This window comes from Epinephelus fuscoguttatus, linkage group LG19 (genome assembly GCF_011397635.1).
Source record: "Epinephelus fuscoguttatus linkage group LG19, E.fuscoguttatus.final_Chr_v1".
In the NCBI taxonomy this organism is placed as follows: Eukaryota; Metazoa; Chordata; class Actinopteri; order Perciformes; family Serranidae; genus Epinephelus; species Epinephelus fuscoguttatus.
In genome coordinates this window covers 13,315,816-13,335,469 of record NC_064770.1, presented here as the reverse complement: position 1 = coordinate 13,335,469, position 19,654 = coordinate 13,315,816, and positions in this window count along the sequence as shown.

Below are 19,654 nucleotides of genomic sequence, written 5' to 3'. Positions count from 1 at the left end.
TTTGGATGCAGGTCTGCAAATCTTATAGAAGCTGATTAGGGCTTTTGTTACCTGGATACCATCTCCATCCAGATGCAATTTATTATTACACCGTACCTGGCTGCACTCTCGCTGAATTCAAATACACTTGATGTTCTTTGATATTCTGGATTGTGTGTCGGCGTGGTTATGGTCACGCTCTTACTACAGGCACTAATGTATACATGCACTCACTGCCCCCACACACACAGCCACACACACACACACACACACACACACACACACACAAAGACACCTTAAGTGGTTTCATGCTTCAGCATCCTAATAGTCTCTCTGCCCCGCCATGCCAATCATGGAGCTCGGAGTAGAGTGGACAAGCAGGTGGGCCAAGTCTCAGCCACAGAGCATCATGGGAGATGAGTTACATTAGAAAAGGACAAATACAGGATCAGCCTCTCAATCCCTGCAGCTCTTTTCATGATGGAGCACTGCAGCCCCTATCACTGTATTTCTACACAGGCTGGACACACGAGGCAGGGCACACATGCTCGACTTAGGCCATGAGAGAGAGGCTGGAAAATTATAGTGCAGCGAAGGGGTTGAGGAAACAGCAGGAGGGCGGTGGAGGCAGTGAGAGCTTGTTGCAAAAGAAAGCACAGATGGCCTAGGGCTACAACATGGTGGGAAGAGGAAAAGAATAACTGAATAAACTAATTAGAGGGGCAGAGTTTCACACACACACCTCCATCAAGTCAGCACTCCCTACCTCCGCTTGAAAAATATGTTTTTATCTATAAATCATTCTTACGCACAGAAAACAAGACTTTGAGATGGAAATACTAATATCAAAGCCCACGGTTTTGACGCTTCGCTGCATCTTGTAACACAATAACAGGAAAGTTTGGATTGCGGCAGGCGACAGCAAATACCTTCACACGTCGACGCCAGTGTGGAAGTTCAAGCTGGGCGTCTGTGCCATGCAATGCGGCAGTATTAGCTGGAGGCCGTGATGAAGACATTAGGGCTGTGATCTCTGTATTAGCCCGAGAAAGAGGACATTTCCACTTAACTAAAAGAAGCGATGGAGAGGAGGGGTAATTTAAATTCAGTGACAAGGCTTTAAATACCAGCCAGGGATCACAGTTGTGCCCTTTGGCAAAGTAATTATTCACTCCCTTAGAAGACGATCAGGTGTGGATGTGTGGTCATGTGTGCGCGCATGCATTTGGCGAGGAGTGTGTCGGCATCTGTGTGTGCGTTCAAGTGAACCGGGAGGGAGCGAGGGAGGTGTGAAATGTTACAGTTTCTCCTCTTTTCATGTAACTGAGAAGTGTTTATGCCAAACTCTTCAGAGGAGAGAAAGGGTGTTCAGCTAAGGGCTCATATCAGGTGATAAACGTGCGAAGGAAGAGAGAGGAAGACATAAAACAAGAGCTGGTAAAGGTTAGCTTTCCACCTCTCCATCACTGCGTCTCGCCAGCTTGTTCTCTCCTCCTGTCCATTTATTTTGTTCCTTTATAACCTTCAACCAGACGCGGCGTGATCTCAGGAGGAGGAGCTCTCTCCCGCCGAGGCCTGACCGAAGCCCAGCCCAGGGGCTGACGGGATGAGACTCTCACTGGGAAACTGTCCTTCAAAAAATGCAGCCCGATGGATTTTTTTGGCCCTGGTTTTGCTTCTATCTTTCCCCAACACATCCTTAGTGCTTTTCTCCTGGCAGTGCTCCACATCCCTTGAGCTCCCTCTTTGCCCCTAAGTTACCAAGTAGCCCCAATACACACACAAACACAAACACACACACACTTTTCTGCAGGTTTGTTTCTGCTGACAGTCCAGTCCTTAGTACTGCGGGGCTGTTACTTGATAAGTCAAAGACAGAGTTGTGGGCCCTGATGCTTCTCATTATCTTTGGGGCTGTTCACAGGGAACCACCCCCCCTCCACATATACACACATACAGAGCAATCTACCCACCCCAGGCTTGTCATGGGAGTGTGCTGGGCTCACATCGTTATCAGCACTCCTGCATGAGTTCATCACAAACCCCAACAATGTGCAGACTCAGCTGCAGACATTCACACAACACCTCAATCAGTCTTCATTTGCCTCCTCTTCCGTGTCATTTTTCACCACTTTCCCGCCTATTTGGGGAAGGGAACAGGGAGCTCTCAAGGGAGAAGCTTTATTTTGCTCTTTCTTTCTCTTAGCAAACAGTTGAATTTTTGCAATACAAAGGCTGGTTTTATGAAACATGTCTGAGGTCCGCATCCTGCTGGGCCCAGAAGTGCTCTGAAACCAGCCGCAGGCAGTGCAAAAACAGTCACCTAACAGCGGCATATACAGGCACTCACTGCAAATGGCACATGAATGAACGCTGTGAAAGTACAGCTCCCCCTCAAATAACACTAAAATGCATTTGATGAACAAACAGTTGGCTCACCTCAGGAGTTTGTCTTCCAAAGACGTAGCAACAAAAGCTATCAGAGTTTCTTCATATGAAATGAAAAAGTCTGGCCATGGTCCCTCTGTAAAATGTCTGAATAAACTTGGTGCTGCAAAGACCTGCTTTTATTGCTCTGAATGAAGTGAAATCGGCGGCTGGGCTCCCCCGTTTACAACTCAGTAAAAAGAGAAAGCTACGATGGAGAGCAGGTTCATTGCAGGGAGGTAATTGGAAAACTAGACTTTAATGTGACCTCTCAATGACAATGGACAGCCATGCAATAAGTCTCAGGCTGACATTTTAGCAAATTATAAGAGGATCACAGCCTGGTGTTGATTAATTATTTCACATAAAGTGTTGGAATCTCTAAAATGTTGGCCAAAAAAAAGGGCAAAGACTTAACGGCTCCTTTGCAGCTCCGCCAGTGTGAATGATCTGAAAATAGTGGTGGTAGAAGTATTTGGATCCTTTACTTGAATCTCTATTAATAGATTGTTTTGTCCCACAAGGCCAGTGCAACACGCTGTAAACACAACAGTCACGTCTTATCATCTTAGGTTGATATTACAAAACATTTGCAAACAGTGGCTTATTTACTTACACCACAAGCACACATTGAATAAGAGCAGCATTGGTTCAGTCATGTTTGCTTCCACTGGATGGATTTTCACTTTTATTTCTGCACTCCACCAACTTCTGAGGGAATTATCTGGCTCTTTAGTTGCTAAATGCTTCACTGTGTTCACCAGCAAGGCGCTAACTGTGCCTGTCTGTGGTTAGGTGTTTAATAGGTAGCATACAGTCATATTTTCTCAGCATTTTTTTCTGAAAACTTAGATGGCATTAATGATGCTGGTGATGATAGAGTGAAAATGAACTCAAACAGTAATGTTGCAAAGTTGTCAGTAAAACCAAAAGCTAAAAGACACTAAACAGCTCTGTACAGTTGAGGGGAAGCTGCAGAGTCACATGGTAATTCTCCAAAAATGTGATTAGAGCAGCTTTTAATGTTACATATGGAACATTCAGAGCATTTATATTGCAGCAAACAACTAATTGCTGTGCAAAGATATAGTGTACTAATGGCATCCTTAGCAGAGAATGAAGTCACCCTACCTCTGTATGTTGTAATTAAGCCCCCAAGAACAGTGCTGGTCTTCCAAGCCAATTTTAAATAGTGGCCAAACATACAATTACAACCTGACTACAACCTAATCAGTCACGTGATGCCATGGAGCCCAAAAAGACTTTTTCTAGAGTCTATCATTGTGAATGAGAACTCTGCAACATTTTTTGAGAATCACAAACCCTGTGATATGACTCTCTTCACAACCGGGATTGATCCATTCAGTCCAATAACATTTGGAAAGTCTAGAAGAGCTGCATGATTAAATCATTTTATCCCCATTCAAGTTAGCGAAAGGTTAAACTGGATATTAGCCACTCAGCCATTGTAAGTCTTTAGTGCACCTGCTCTATGGGCTCCACAATGAGCTAGGTAATTACATACCACCGAAATCTAGCTTATCTGGTTTCATGCTGCACTAAGCAACATTCACAGCAATGAAAGGGGCCCCGCCTCCAATGCTGTATCCAGTTCTCTTTATACATCCACAATTGTAATCTTAGCTTCTCTGTTCTATGTTGTAGTAGAAGGTCTGGCTGCATGTGCACATGAGTCTCTGTGCATATGTCCCACTGGCTAGCTTATCATCACCACTCTGCACAACCCGTTCTCATTCCAAAGTCCTCAAAGACTGCTGCTTGGTAACTGATTTCCACATCAAACACCAACCAGAAAGTTTTGCAGCACCATGACACATGGCCAGGCAGTGTGAAACACCACAAGAAAACAATGTAACTGAAGGACCTGGAGACTCCCTGTAGGGGAGGTGAGAGGTGGTGGATTGGCCCAACAAACACTGGACTGTCACCCAGGAGTCTGGTGTTCGTTTCCCGTATGAATGTTGAGCCAAATCATAATGTTTTTTTTCTTAAACCCAACCACATGCTTTTGTTGCCTAAACTAATCACGTGTTTGTTGCACAAGGAAATAAACATAAGGGGCTCTAGTTTCGCAGACCGGGTGAGGCGGGGGCGCAGCGCACCTGCGCTTCGCCAACTGGGTGTGGCCAGGCAGATTTTGCAAGTTTGGCACACCGTGCGCCTGGCGCAGCTACTCCTCTTTCCCACCTCCGTCCCTCCTACCTGCGCAAGTCGGAAAGAGGGAGGAGAGAAGGCGTGGAGTGGGTTTTACACACATCACACCAATCAAATGAGCCCCTCTCCTCGCCTTTAAATGTGCCGCGTGCCAAACGGTGCCAATCCCCTTTGATCTGACATCAGATGTTACGGGACAGTCGATATAGAGATACATTTATGTGCTGATTGCAGATAGTTGCATTGAATAGTGTTTTTTTGGGTATTTATTGCATTGTTAATGTGCCTGACATTCTGGAAACCTGCCTGTGAGGTTTTGGTGACGTGCGCACACTGTCTGCCGATCAGCCAAACTTCGGCTTGCACCGGCTGCGCTCCACCTGCGCTGACAGTAGACCTGGTTTCAGCTGGCGAGCTTTTAGCGCACCTTTGGCGAAGCCTTTTGGCACGAAACTGTCACTGCGCCAAGCTGGATCTGTCAACACCTCCCCCTGCTGCGCCACCACACCCATCTCAGCGCACCTCGGTCTGCCAAACTACCAAACTGAGCGCGCCTCAGGTTGCGCTGCTCGAAACTAGCTCTGCGCGGGGTTCGCCACCCTGCGCCACCCTGCGCTGCGCCCAAGGTTCCCACGAAACTAGAGCCCAAGGTGTTTTACAGATGTTGAAAGTTTATTTTGAAAAAGACTGTACACATCTAATGAGCAGAAATGAGCAGCATGTGTATTTAGAAAAGACACAATGCATATAACAGGAGTAAACTGACATGGTGCTCCAGAACATCAACAACAGACACACCCAGGATACCAAACAGATAATATGTAGACACCAAAGATCCACTGAACAAGCTGCAATATGTGACGAGTTGGGAGTGAGAATATGTTGCTCTGCCCTGTGCTCACATAGTGATTACTGTTGATAATGCCGTCCTGACCCACGGTACGGAAACAGCATAGTTGTGAAAGTGTGGCACCCACCCACTTTTTCTATGGTTCAATACCATTAGCTTTGTCAGCACTGTTGCCATTGGTAGCATCATTAGCTACTAACCACCGGCTCAGCCACCTCCATGTTGAGAGCCGTGTGCAGACAATCCCGGCTTCGACCCTGAGTCATGGATCTGCTCTGAATGTTGCATACAGCTCATATAGTAAAAGCACAAAATATTTTCAGAAATTCAAAAGCACTCCTTGTGCAAAATGGCCCAATTTAATTGCTTAGTCTGAGAGTATTTGGAATCCTAAATTGTAACAACTACAGCTCTCAGTTGCAGTACAGAAAGTGGAGTAAGCAGTATAAAGTCCTCTAAAATGTAGAGAAGTAAGAGTGTAAAGCAGTATATATTAGGCAAAAACATAAAAAGCACAGGTACAGGACCTTAAAGTACTAAAATACTTCAGAGGACTCAAAAGCAAAAAAAGAATTCAGCTTTAGTAACAGAGAGTAAACAATAAACTCAAAGACACTGCAGCCAAATGTGCACAGACTTACTATACTCACATGTATGTAGTAATTCCCACCTAAACTCATATTATTTTAAGTATTTACAGCTGGGGTGGTTTTGCCATTGTCCCTATTCTCTAAGAGTGTTCTCTATAATGTGCTGACACCTTGCTCATTTCAATGATAGATATCTCTATTCAGCAAATATTTTCCTGCTCATTACCTGCAGAATAACGTCAGCTTTGCTGCCTGTATCTTCTCAGACCCCATCTTATTGTAAGCCAGGACTATAGCTCCCATCCAATTCATCACACACACAGTCAATCCTAAAAGCCTCTGAATGTCTCATGCTGTTGTAAAATAGTATGGCCAAACATGACTTCATCCGCTGCTCTGTCCTGAGCTCCAAACATGACCTCAGTGAAGCTCGCTGTACACATCTTGTTGTTAGCTGTGAAATACTGCCACGAGGGAGTAACAGCCCGCCAGGGAGCTGATGCCATTTGCCTCACTATGCTGTAATGTGTCGACCTTCACCTTAAAGATTTTTACCATACTACAACTTCTATTTTGGCTTTTAAATAATTGGATTATTGAGGTTGCATGGGCCAGGGGATTCTAATTCATCGCTGGATGCCTCCTGCATTATGATGATTAATGGCTGAATCTGCAGAGCCCTCGTATTGGCTTCAGGTTGTCTTTTCAGACACGTACACATAATGATACCTCACATTTTTTCTACAATGAGATTTTCAAATCTGGGTCTGTTTTTGAAGATCTAAATCATGGTCAGAACCTGTCCTCCACATTTATCCACACACACACACACACACACACACACACACTGGAGCTGCTGGGGGAAGGCAATTCCTTTCACACTGAGGGATTTCTTTCTGCATCAAACAAGTCAGGCAATTCGAATTATGACCGGGGTCAATGCTCCAGATGAAACAGCAAACCTCCCCTCTCCTGCTAAATTCACTTTCCACCCACCTCCTGCCTCGACACTGTCCTTGACTCCTCTTGACCCTTCCACCTTGGGGGGGAATTGAGTTATTCGGTGGTACAGCTATCACCCTGCAGCCATAACTTTTAAAGCTGACCTTACCGCCTCTTACAAACATGGTAGCAAGAGCGCTGGCTTATTGATGGAGGCTCTTTAACATGGTTCCTTTGTCTCCGCCTGGGGCGTGAGGAAATAAATCAACTTTACCAGTGTCTTCTTAATCCCCCTCCTACATCTCCACAGCCCGGTAGGAGCTGACGGTTACCCAGGGTCAGGGGCAAAGGGCCGCCACGGTCACTGTATATACACGCAGTGACATATCGCTGCTGGAAACTGCCATACAATCTGATCTACGGCTCTCGAGGACGCCTGATTGAGGTGGAAGGTGGTCCTTTCTCCTCTCACTCTATCCATCACCACTATCACTCCACAGGAGGGGTGTGGAGCTGCAGATGTAATGCACATAAATACAATCATATCCACACAAACACAAATGCCTACACATCTCGACATAAAGATTTCTGAGTGTTAAGAAAGACACAGTAACAAATAGAGACACTTGCAGGCGACTGATAAGTCAGCAGTGGTGTGTGGGTGGAGATTTAAGGCTGCGGGAGGGGGGGGGGGTGATTGTGGGAAGGAGGTGTGTGGGTGATGTGGGGGAGGGCAGCGTAGGACGAGGGCGGGGAAGTGGATGTTTTATGAGGCCCTTAACATTTACTTCCCCAGCGTTTCAATCCGCCGTGTCTATTAAGGACGGCTGCTCCTCCTACGTGTTCCCCATCCATCAAAGACCAAGAGACACGAGGCCCCACACTGACGGACAGCTCGATATGATGGAGGGAGAGAGAGCCGGCATCAGGTAGGGGAAGGAGAGAAAGTGAAAATACAAAGGAATGAAGGGGGGGAAGAGAATGAGAAAAAAAGGGTCACGAAAGTGGAATGCAGCTGAAAATGCAGTCATGGCCAGAGAATGGCGACAGAAAAACGCTTTCAGGTACAAACAAAATGGTCGGAGATGACTTCCACACAAAGAGCTGAAGCAGCATTTTGTCCAGTAGAATATGCTTTGTTCAAGGTGGGCTGCCGTCCCTTCGCAGGCACAGTCTGAAATGCTACAGGAATTTTGTGACTCTGCACAATAAACCAAAACGCACACTGCCTGCTGAACAACATTTTGCGAGAAGCAGTGAAGTCAAAACAAGCCATAAATAAAAGGGACTTGGAGAAAATAGATGAGGTCTCCATTCCCTGTGACAAAGTGTGTGAGGTGTGTGTGGGTCAGGGAGGTGTCCAGCTCTGTTCAGACTTAAGGAATACGTGTAGCCCCTGCAGGTCACTGCTATTAATTACAAACTTAGCCAGCTACCCTTTCATTAATCTAAATTTAGAGTCTAGACTTAGCTCCCGCTTGATGCTGGCGCTACAGAGAGCTGTGCCAGCCAACCAATCACATAATAGATTTTCTGCCCTCTGGCCGACCGAAGACAAGGTCCACTATCTGCAAACTAATCATAGCCACAGTCTGACATTCTCAACCTGCTGGCAGCCAAGGTCAGCAGACTACTGACCACCATACACCGACTTCGGGTGAGAATTACTGCAAATCTCAGTGGGAGACAGTGTGCGGCTGAACATTCTGACCGCCTGAAACGCATAAAATCAGGCTTGTTAATGAATACATGGAGCTAATGATCATTGCAGTGATGAACAGCTGGTTTGCGTTGCCGTTCATCTGCCTTCGGCCTTTTATCTTAATTAACAGCACACATATGTCCAGCGATGTTCCCACTCTGAGGCGGCCCCGGCTGGCGCTCACCGGCAACATGCGTAGGTCAGACAAGGAAACATGGGGAATTTGCTGTCCAACAGATCAACAAGGATAGAGGGGAGAGTGAGAGGGTAAATGAGACAGAGATGAAGGGATGGGAGAAAAGGAAGAGAGAAAGTTGCTGAAGGAGACAGAAAAAGAACGAGAGAGAGAGAGAGAGGAAAGGGAAGGAGGAGGTTGGGATGGAGAATAGAGGGGGGTTATACCATCCTGTAACCTTGTGTTCCCCCGGCCATACTGCCCCTGGGCTGCTGTACCCCCCTCCAGCAATTAATCATCTGATACTGAGCTTACTCAACCGACAACCAGCTCCCCCACATCCTAATTAAGCCAGGAGAGGAGAGCAGAAGAGAGGAGAGGAGAGGAAGAGAGGCAAAAACAAAACTGCGACTAAAAGACAATAGATAAAAGAAAAGGATGGACACTGACAATGCAGAAAAAGAGCAGCACATGTACAGTACAGTAGAGTAAGCTGGAAGCCAGAAGCAAATGGGAAAGAAGAAAAGGGAAGAAATCCAAAGCTCAGTTCCTATGGATTGGTAGTGAACATAATGAAAAGCCTGTGCCAGCCTGCGTCGAGGACCATCTATCTACCAGACTGGCGAAGCAGGCACCATGCTGGTGCCAAGGTTATTCTGCAAAGCTCAAAGACTGTGTGTTCGTGTGTGTGTGTGTGTGTGTGTGTGTGTGTGTGTGTGTGTGTGTGTGTGTGTGTGTGTGTGTGTGTGACTGTGTGTATTAGTGTGTATTAGACAAAATAAAATAGAGAGAGGAAAAGAGTGTGTGCACGCGTGTGTTTATTTTGGGTTTTTGTGTGTTGAGAGCAAATGCTGCAAGACATGTGTGAGTATGTGTGTTACAGCTTGTTTATAATTGGAAGTAGGAAGTATGTACAGTGTGTGTGTGTGTGTGTGTATGACTTGTTCTCATTCCGCGGAAGCCTTTTCATCTTTGGTCCAGGATACCGGGAGACTTGATGTCCTCGCTCTTCTTCTTCCTGGCTGAGACACACTTGCGTTGTCCCGGCCACCTGCCAGCCAATTAGCTGAGCGGGCAGAAGCAGCTGCCCGGTAGCAGGTGGATGTCCATCCCAACATCCCTACCTCTTGCTAATGCTAATGGCTCTGATCTCAGGGACCACTGGAGTGGCTCACCATGGGGAGGCAGGTCAACTGTGGATAGAAATTACTGAGGCACAGTCTGGTAAAGTGTTGTGTGGCTGGGTATTGCCATGTGGGGCACTGCTTGCTCTTCCAACGGCCAAAAATTTCCCAGCACTTTTAGTTCAAACAATATCCAATTGGACCGAAAGCCCCATTTCTCCAACAGCCAGATATCCCAAAAACAAACTTTCAAGTCCTGTTTCTCTGATAAAAAACACACTCCCTGCAGTTTCACAACCCAACCATCACAATAAGTTTCTGTAAATCATGGATATGTTACATTTCTCAATGCTGTGGTGAATGTGTGATTAGATTCAAGCACAAAAACCACTTTGTTATGGGTAGGACATGATTTTTGTTGTTTGTTTTTTTGGCTTAAAACGTCCATGGTAGCACAAAAGTTACTGGCAAAGCAGGAATGGGTCAGTGAAAACACCTGGGTTCAGTGGCTAAAATGCTGATGGGAGAGAGTGTATATTTCTAGAGAAACGGAACTATGAGCTTTTTTGAGATAACGGGCTGTCAAAGAAATAAGCTTCCACTCTAACTGGACATTTTTTGGACTAGTGGGTTTGTCATTTTGGGCCAACAGAACAATGACATTCATTCACTTTCCGCAACCACTTGTCCTGTTTGAGGTTTCAGGTGTGCTGGAGCCTATCCCAGGCAACACTGGGTGAAAGGTGGGGTACACCTTGCACAGGTTGCCAGACTATCATAAGGCTGACACATAGAGACAGACAACCCTTCACACTCACATTCACACCTACGGGCAGTTTAGAGTCACCAATTAACCTGCATGTCTTTGGAATGTGGGAGGAAGCTAGAGTACCTGGAGAAACCCCACGCTGACAGAGGGAGAACATGCAAACTCACAGAGGGGCCCCGGGTTTGAATAAGGATCCCTCTTGCTGTGAGGCAACAATGCAAACCAGTGGACCACCGTGCCGCCAGAACAATGACATGGCACTGCAAAATGTCTGTTAGCTAAGATAGCTCTGCTGCTTGTTACAGCCCTACAAGCAGGGCTGGATTAACCACAACGGGGCCACATCAAAAAAATTTGCAACGTGTCCCCTATCAAGCCCACCCAGGCCCCAGTTTGTGAGTATTTGTGATAATGTGACTAAATTAAGTTTATTTAGGAATATGCAAGCTGTAAACACAATGCAGACTGAAATATTATAAGTATTATAACTAGATTAGGGCCTAAAGAAAGTTAAGATGCATGAGTCACCTCAAGGTCCTTACCAATTCAGTTTGTGTTGCGCATTAATGGTGCAAACGAGTTTGCAATTAATCAGATTACCAGAGAACAAATTGCCACACAGTGAAACTGCTGGGACTTTGAGAATGCCTGTTTTGCCCAGTTGGTAATACAGTCTCGTAATGATACAAAAGAAATGTCATACATACAAAGTATTTACAAGATTTGACTGGTGTTGCCTTGTTTTTCTTGCTAGCTCACGCGATTGGTGGTGAAGTGGGATAAGCACATGTGATACAAATACTTTTATTAGTAAGAACCTCAGTACTTTTTGCACACTTTCACATAGAACACCTTTTGTTTAATTTTGATGTAAATACGGCACATCTGAAAATGAAATCAGACTTACGTGTGTTTCTACACTGTTGAGAATACTTTGCACAGTTTTAGATTTGTAGTCATTTTTGTCTGTATTTCTGTGCCAGAAAAGATGTTGCATTTTATTTTCTGTACAGAAGAATCAGGCTATTCTTTGAAACAACCTGACACTATGTAGAGCAAATGTGAAACCTTTCATGAACTGGATGTATCAGTCAGAACAGACACTAGGAAAGTGAATATTTCTTCACATAAATGTGGGTTATTACGTGTGATAAAATGTGCTGCAGAGATGCAAATATTTCTGAAGATTTTACGACTATCTTTTTCCAACTCCTTCAAGTCATTGATAGAGATGGGGAAAAAAAACAGTCACATTGTCCCTGAGTCGGACTATCTGCAGCCCATCCTTGTACTCTCCATCGATCCCTCCTTACTCTCCATCACTGTGCAAGGTGAATAATTAGCTCAGTCCACAGGTGGAGGCAGTGATGAGGCGGCTTTTTGTGATCAGACCCGAAATAGGCCTGCTCCTCTCCCCCTCGTAAAATGCCTCGACCCTTTTTCACTTTTATAGATGGAGGAGTAATATATGGCTTTATTTACGAGGACAGGCCCTGACAGATTTAATATTTTAATTCGGTTTTATGACCTGAACATAGGGCTGCGCAGGACTCTTTATGAGCCACCGGCATGAGCGGACGCAGCGGCGGGGACCACCGGGCGGAGACAGGAGGGCAGGAAGTGACAGATACAGCCATTCCTCATGCATCTCTGCCTAAATACCAAGCATATCTCTGCCTGCTCTAACCTCTGCCCGCGCCGCTCCTCCCCTGCATGTCTCTATCATCCACCGACACTACCCCCCACCCCCCCACCCCCCCATCTACACTCAACCCATAACTCCAATGAGAAGACATGGCCATGGAGCAGACAGTGCAAGTCTAATAGAGGGGAAATTGATGGCTCAAACGATTCAGGGCTGGTACTGAGGGGAGATTCATGCCCGAGACAACTCCGAGCTATTGGTTTAGAGATTGATGAATCAGAAGATACAGCCCTAAACTTTCCAAGCTTTTCACGGCCCCAGCGATACCCTGCCAATACTTTCCGAGTTCAGGGTTCAGACTATTAACAGCTGATATTGGAGAGAGGCATGGGAGAGTTGATTGATGAATGTGATGATTCAAACTCTTCTGTGTAGATTGGTGGTCATTTTAAAAAGCAGAAGTCAAATAGTTTTTCACAATGAAAAAAAAAAAGATTCCCACACCCATCTAGTAGCATGAAAAGTTTGATTACTTTTAATGGAAATCAATAGGGTTTCAGCACTCGCGCTCTGAGAGAATTTTTAATCAAGAGAAATTCATTATTTTACCGTACCATACACACACTCACACACACACACACACACAATCACACACATATACCACTATCATCTGTCTTAAGAAAAAGAACCAATAATAGCCAAGATACCCTCTAACACGGGCACCCATTTTTGGTTCCAATTTTACTGCCAATTAAAGCATTTAATATTTGACACGATATTAACTGTCCTCAAAGGTTGATTTAGTAAAACTTCCAAAACAGAAACTTTGAAAAATAATCAAGGAGGTCTTCAAAGCGCCATATCCGGTGGGACTCAGAACAGTTCCCATGGGAACTGGCAAATGAGCGTCTACCCAGCCTCACCCCTCCAGCATAGCGCCGGGAGAACACAGTGATTATCGATCTGTCTGAGGGGCGAACAGCTCAACCAATCAATGCCTCTCTGAGTCCCCTAAGGATTGTGGGATAGAGGAGGAACAGTGTGCGTGTGTGCAGGGGGGGTGGGGGGGTGGGGAGGCGTTGAAGTGGCAGTGCCAGAGTGATTTCTGTCCAACACAAATCACCAGCTTAATTGACGGGCTTGAAATTGGTTTAAAAGGCCTGGTGCCCCCGCCGCCTCCTTCCAGGCTGGCATCAAGGCAGAGCGCCGCTTACAGGTATTAGTGTCATTATCCCCCCTGGGGATGGAGGTGAGAAGCCGGTCAGGGGCTGAGCAGACCGGGACAGCAGCAATCAAAACACTTCACAGCCTGGTGCGGTACAGTTCATACATTTCACCCACACTCACTGCCTTAGTCCTGCATGAGCAAGTCCAACTATTACTGCTAAGTGTGCCAGCATTGTTGAGGTGCTTCAAGACACAGTGCATACTGATTAGTGTAACCAAAACACAAAAGAGACAAGAGACAGAGAGTATAATATATAAAACTGTAGAGAGAAACACATGTCCTGTAAATTTTGGACTTAATATTTATAAAGAAACAGTCACTTAATTTATCTATTAGAGAGCTAACAGAAAGTTAATTAACTGCAATTTTGTTATTTAAGTCATTATTTAGGTCATTTTTGAGGCAAAAAAATTAAACACCCATTGCTCAAGGTGCTTACATGTAAAGACTTGTATCTTTTCTCTGTATTGTTTGAAACTGACAGCCAACCCTTACTCCAAAAAGTGGCTATATAGATCGCAAACCATGTATATGTTTATTGTTAGGTGGCAACCTCAAGTGGCCATAGTAATTATGACAAAAGCAAAGTAGAAAGTCAGGTGACATAGTATGACACCTCATTTCCACATAGCTCTGTATTTCCGATGTGTTTGCAAAACTCCTAATTTTTTTCGGCCCATAATTTGCCTCAAGTACACTAAAAAATGTAACTTCTGCAGCAGATTATGGACAGGCTGAATGCACTGTGCCACAGGCAGTTACCATAAAAAATGAATTAGCTTACAAATTGATGAATGTAGCTCTATTTATCATTATCATTGATCATAGGTCTCTTAACATGATATTTTACAAAACTGGTTGTACACCTGGCAGACCAACCTCCCTACTTATTTTTTACCAGGAATTAATGGTCTTGTGTTTGTCTCTCTACAGCTCCGTGTGCATATTTCGCAATACTGCACGGCAAAAAACACTAAAAATTAACTTCGCTGCCATTTCGGCAGTGGCATTTTCATCCACCTTTAAAGAGATGCATTTCCTTGTGTTGAACACTAGGGGTGTACTCTGTCTACTGACACGAAACAAACATGCGCAAACAGGGCATAAAGAGCAACAAAGTCTGCGTAATGAGGAGGTGGAATTGGTGGGTGGGTCAATCAAGCACACGACTTTCACCCAGGAGGCCAGTGTTCGTGTCCTGTGTATAATCAAATGCCAGTGTAACAAAGTTTCTTATTTTAACCCAGACCATGATCTTTTTTCTAACCACAGAGTTTGTTACCAAAACCTACCTAACAGCATAGTTATGGGGCGTAACTGTGACTGTTTCACAGCGTAAACCATAGGTTTAAAACTGTGACCCTGAGTACATGCGGCTGTCACTGGTGCTCTCCAGTGGTTGTGTAGTCCTTTGTTGTTTTGGGCGTCACTGGCAAACGACCTTTTCTGTCACTTAGATCTGATGATGTGTTGGTAACAGAACAACATTATGACTCATTTGGAGTTATGTTTTTTGGCCACAATTAACTAGCCAGAATGTGACAATTTTTCTACAAAACAGGGACAACAGGAGAAGAAACACAAGCAGACAGGCTTTAACGGACCCCAGGTTCATTACTTTGTCTTATAAGTTACATTTGTATGCTGTTAATTTGCTTACAAACTGTTTTGGAGGGAAGCATCATTGCTGGCTGGATCATGTTCTATAGTAATATTTTTTCTTTGGGAAGTGCTACATTTGTGAACTGTGCATGAGTGGTAGGGAGGTGGTTGGAGATGGTGTTCCGTATGTAGTTAGGCTGAAGCAACACAGAAGAAAGATTTTGGTGTCTGTTAAACGTTAACAAAGTAAACTTGTCTTGTCTCATAATTACCCCTCACTTTATCAGTATTTAACCAAGAGCACAATCCTTTAATTGTTTATTATTATTCATTTAGTTGCAGCAAGTGGATATTATTTTGCAAGAGCATTAGATTCATTACAAGCATTATTCAGTTATGTTGATTAAACATGAGTGGTGGCATTATTTTTCTCTAAAATCTCCCAAATTAGTAGAGTATAAACATGATTTGAAGGAGTCAAAATAGTTTTTCATACAATCAAGGTCTTATTTTTGTAGTTTGGGCATCGATCCCTGTCTGTCTAGAATAATACCTCCTTGTACTCATTAAATTAATTGCAGAAATCTGGGAACACCAAATCCCTGAAAAGAAGTCAGACAGGGAAAGAAACATGGGCAGACGAGCAAAATGTTTTTTTTGTTTTGTATTGTTTTGTTTTTAACAAGGTGAGCAAATTTTATTTGGAAGAGAAAATGAAGATGGATTATAACCCAAACAGTCTGTTTTAAACATCCATCACAGTTAACAGACCAACTCTGGTTTCGACTTTGACCTGCTGTATTTATTATATTTCCCCGACTGTTTTATTTCTACTTTAGTTGGTACAGTAAACCTAAACCTATAAAATAAGACCTAGGTTTTCCTTAAACTGATCCATTTCTTTATAAAGCATATACATTGATCAATACTGACAATAACCATTAGCTGCAGCCTTACTTAAGATACAGAACAATTAAGCAAACAGTGTTGTTACAATGTGTATTCAGTCTGTGGAGAATATAAGCTCAGTGAGAAACTGATGTTTAGCTGTGGGCTTTCTTCTACACTCAACAAGTCACCCACTGATCAAACTGAAGGCCAAGGATGGACTCGCCCCCCGGAGTGGACTAAATAATTAACAGGCCTTTAATTAAACCCATAAGCGAGCAAATGACCCCCAGGCCCCTGGAGAGCCACGGGGGGTGGGAGGGTGAGGGGGATTTGGTGGGGAGGGTAGAGGTATGTATGAATGTGTGTGTACGTGTGGTTGATATAAGATAGTAACAAACAGTGAGGAGAAAGTGGCCTGATGAGCACATACGGTAGCACAGCCTGGCCAGCTCATTTACTTTGACATTTGAGCAGAGCCATCGCCGCAGGAAGCGACTGTAAGGAGGCAGATACAGAAGCATCTGACTCACAGGACCGACTGACACTCCGAGGTCCATCCATCTGAGCCCAGGTGAATGAGACGAGAGAGGACGATCAATAAGGCAATGGTTTGATAGAGTGTTTGTGAGTGGCTGCATTTCCAGCTATTGAGCTCTCTGTGTTTCTAATAAGGGGGAAGATTTATAATGGCAGCTAACTAATGACTGAGCACTTGAATGGTGAGTTGACACTCAGACAACCAGAATGTGATAACCAGTGAAGCAAGTGGTGCATTGGACCAATGAGGATTTTAAAGGCATGGTCCAAATGTACACCAGAAGATTGGAACCTGCTATGCATCTTACATAAATTCATCTTTTAAAGAATACTATACCCACAAACTGATAATTTATATACCAATTACTCATGCCATGTTACCCTAAATTGTAAAAAAAAAAAATGTATTCCTTGCATGCCTCCACTGAAAGCGGCAAACATATTGATTAACTGACAGCAAAACTATATCAGAACATCTGTTTACAAATGCAGTATAATCCAAGTCTCATTAATCTGGTCGTATGTTCAGTACTTCCCAAACGCTTTTTCTATGAAACCTAACTATTTAAAACTGAACTGAAAGAAGAGAAGAGAAACACACATTCTCTCTTCAAAGCCATGGTCCAATGGTTTTTTGCAAAAGTGCAGTGTGCAGTGCCAGCATGGGTTTTTCTCCAGGTACTCCAGCTTCCTCCCACAGTTCAAAGACATGCAGGTTAATTGGTGACTCTAAATTGGTTGTAGGTGTGAATGTGCATATGAATGGCTATCTGTCTCTATGTGTCAGCCCTGTGATAGTCTGGCGACCTGTCCAGGGTGCCTTCTCTCGTGCAATATTAGCTGGGATAGACTCCAGCACCCCCACGACTCCTTACAGGATAAGCGGTTATGGAAATGAACAGTATGACTAATTGATGTACAAACTGTCATTTTGTTGGTGAAGTATTCCTTTAATACACTGATTAAAAACAATAAAACACTTGTTGTAAATGCTTTCTAAAATAATGTCAAAGATTCAGTCATTTTTATGAAAACATTTCAAATTTATGTGCTCTGTAAAAATACTGAATTAGGTCTTTTCTTTTTTGGTAACACAGCATATTTAAGATGAGTGAATCTGAATTCTATCACAGTCAGTCATTAGGGACAAGAATATGGCAGCTTGGATTCACAATAATGTAAAAATTAAAAATAAAAACATTTTTTAATAGGGCAACACTTTACTTTATGTTGCCGTTTTTAGCATTCATAAGCAGTGTAGGCTCTGCACATTTAATAAATGGTTTATGACACACCATAATGTTGTGGTGCACCATTTAAGGGCATTTTATATTATTACAACTGTGTTCTACCTTAGTGTCATTCAATATCTGTTATAAGCAGATAGCATTTATTGTTTATTATGTGTTACAAACCATTGACTCAGTGTTAATATGCTGCTTATTAATGCTAAACATGGGGACTTAAATTTAAGTGTTGCTCTTTTAACATTTGTCTTAAACATAGACTGTATAACAAAGATGGACGACATGACAGCTACTCAAAAGTGAAGCCGAAATCAATCGCAGTATAGGTCATAAAGCGCGCCCCCTTCATGTTGGGACATGGACCAAACTAAAAACATAAAGTACACATCAAATATAATTTTCCCAAAGATGGTTTCTGTCATTTTAGGTAGTTCTTATCACACATGTTCAAGTGTTTTTCTGATAAGTTTGGTTTTAATTAGTTATTTGATGTGATAAAAAGGCGGGTTGAGGTCATGACTGACAGCAGTATATAAATAAGTGTGCTCACAATCAATGGCGCTGCTCACGATTGGTTGACCTGGTGTATGGATGAAAACTCAATATCATGGAGATTGCTACTGCACCGACTCTGGCCCCAAATGACTACCAGGCCAAGATGGCAGCAGCCGTATCCAGGATATGTTGGCTTCATTTTGTACAGTGGGAGGAAGTGGAGATGCATTGTCCATCTTTATATACAGTATGGTGTTAGATTTCACACTGTATTGAAATCCAGGCTGCCATATTCTTGTCTCTAGAGACTGATTGTGATGGATTTTCAGATTTACTCACCATTTAAAACAAACTGCACAAGGAGACCCTCCTACATTGTCCAATTAGTCCTCCCGTTCCTACATGTCCAATTAGGTCCCTAGTAATGTCAGACCTCTCTGCTCTGATTCCACCAAATATTACAAGAGCATAAGATCTAAAAAACGCCATCATTTTCATCAGCCTAATATTGCAGAAACGGGAGTAAGATCATCTTTCTCATTGGTTACAGTGACAGCACTCTCATTTAATCAAATTAAATCTCAAGAAGCGTGTCACGCCACACACCCCCTATATACTCTCTCTCACACACACACGTTTCAATCTTCTCACATGCCTGCACACTCTTAGGTTCTTTCTTTTGCTTCCCAGTGGCACAAGCACTCAGAGATCCAATCAATCACACCTTTGCTCAGGCACACACAAATACGCACACAGGGCAGAAGGCGTTTAGGCGGACTCGCTCTAAGTTCACTACCGGACCACTGATATCCATTGTCTTAGCCATCTACCCCTGTGGCATGCAACAGAACAGATCACTCTCTTTCTCTCCATTAAAGCAACTCCCGACCCCGACGCATGCGCCTCTTTTTAAATGGTGGTAAAGAGGAAATTAATCTCTCCCTGGGCTGTCGTGGCAGGATATTAATCTAGCAGCTTCACTCATCTCCTCATCTCTTCTCTCTTTGCCTGATAATCCTCCTCCTCATCAACAACATATGCAAACCACAGGTGAGCGAACAGAGTAATTGATTAGGATGTGAAACTCCCCTCTCACCTATTCTCTCCCCGTCTTTTTCCCTTTTGTCAGTCCCTCTGCCCATTGTTGCAGGTGTATAATTTGCCCATCAGTTATAACAAGATATTGGCGTGACTTTTCTTTTTTTTTTTTTTTTTGTTGATGTCAAAGGGGAAATCAGTTCAGGACTGACTGCAGCTGAGTTTTAACCTTCAATTT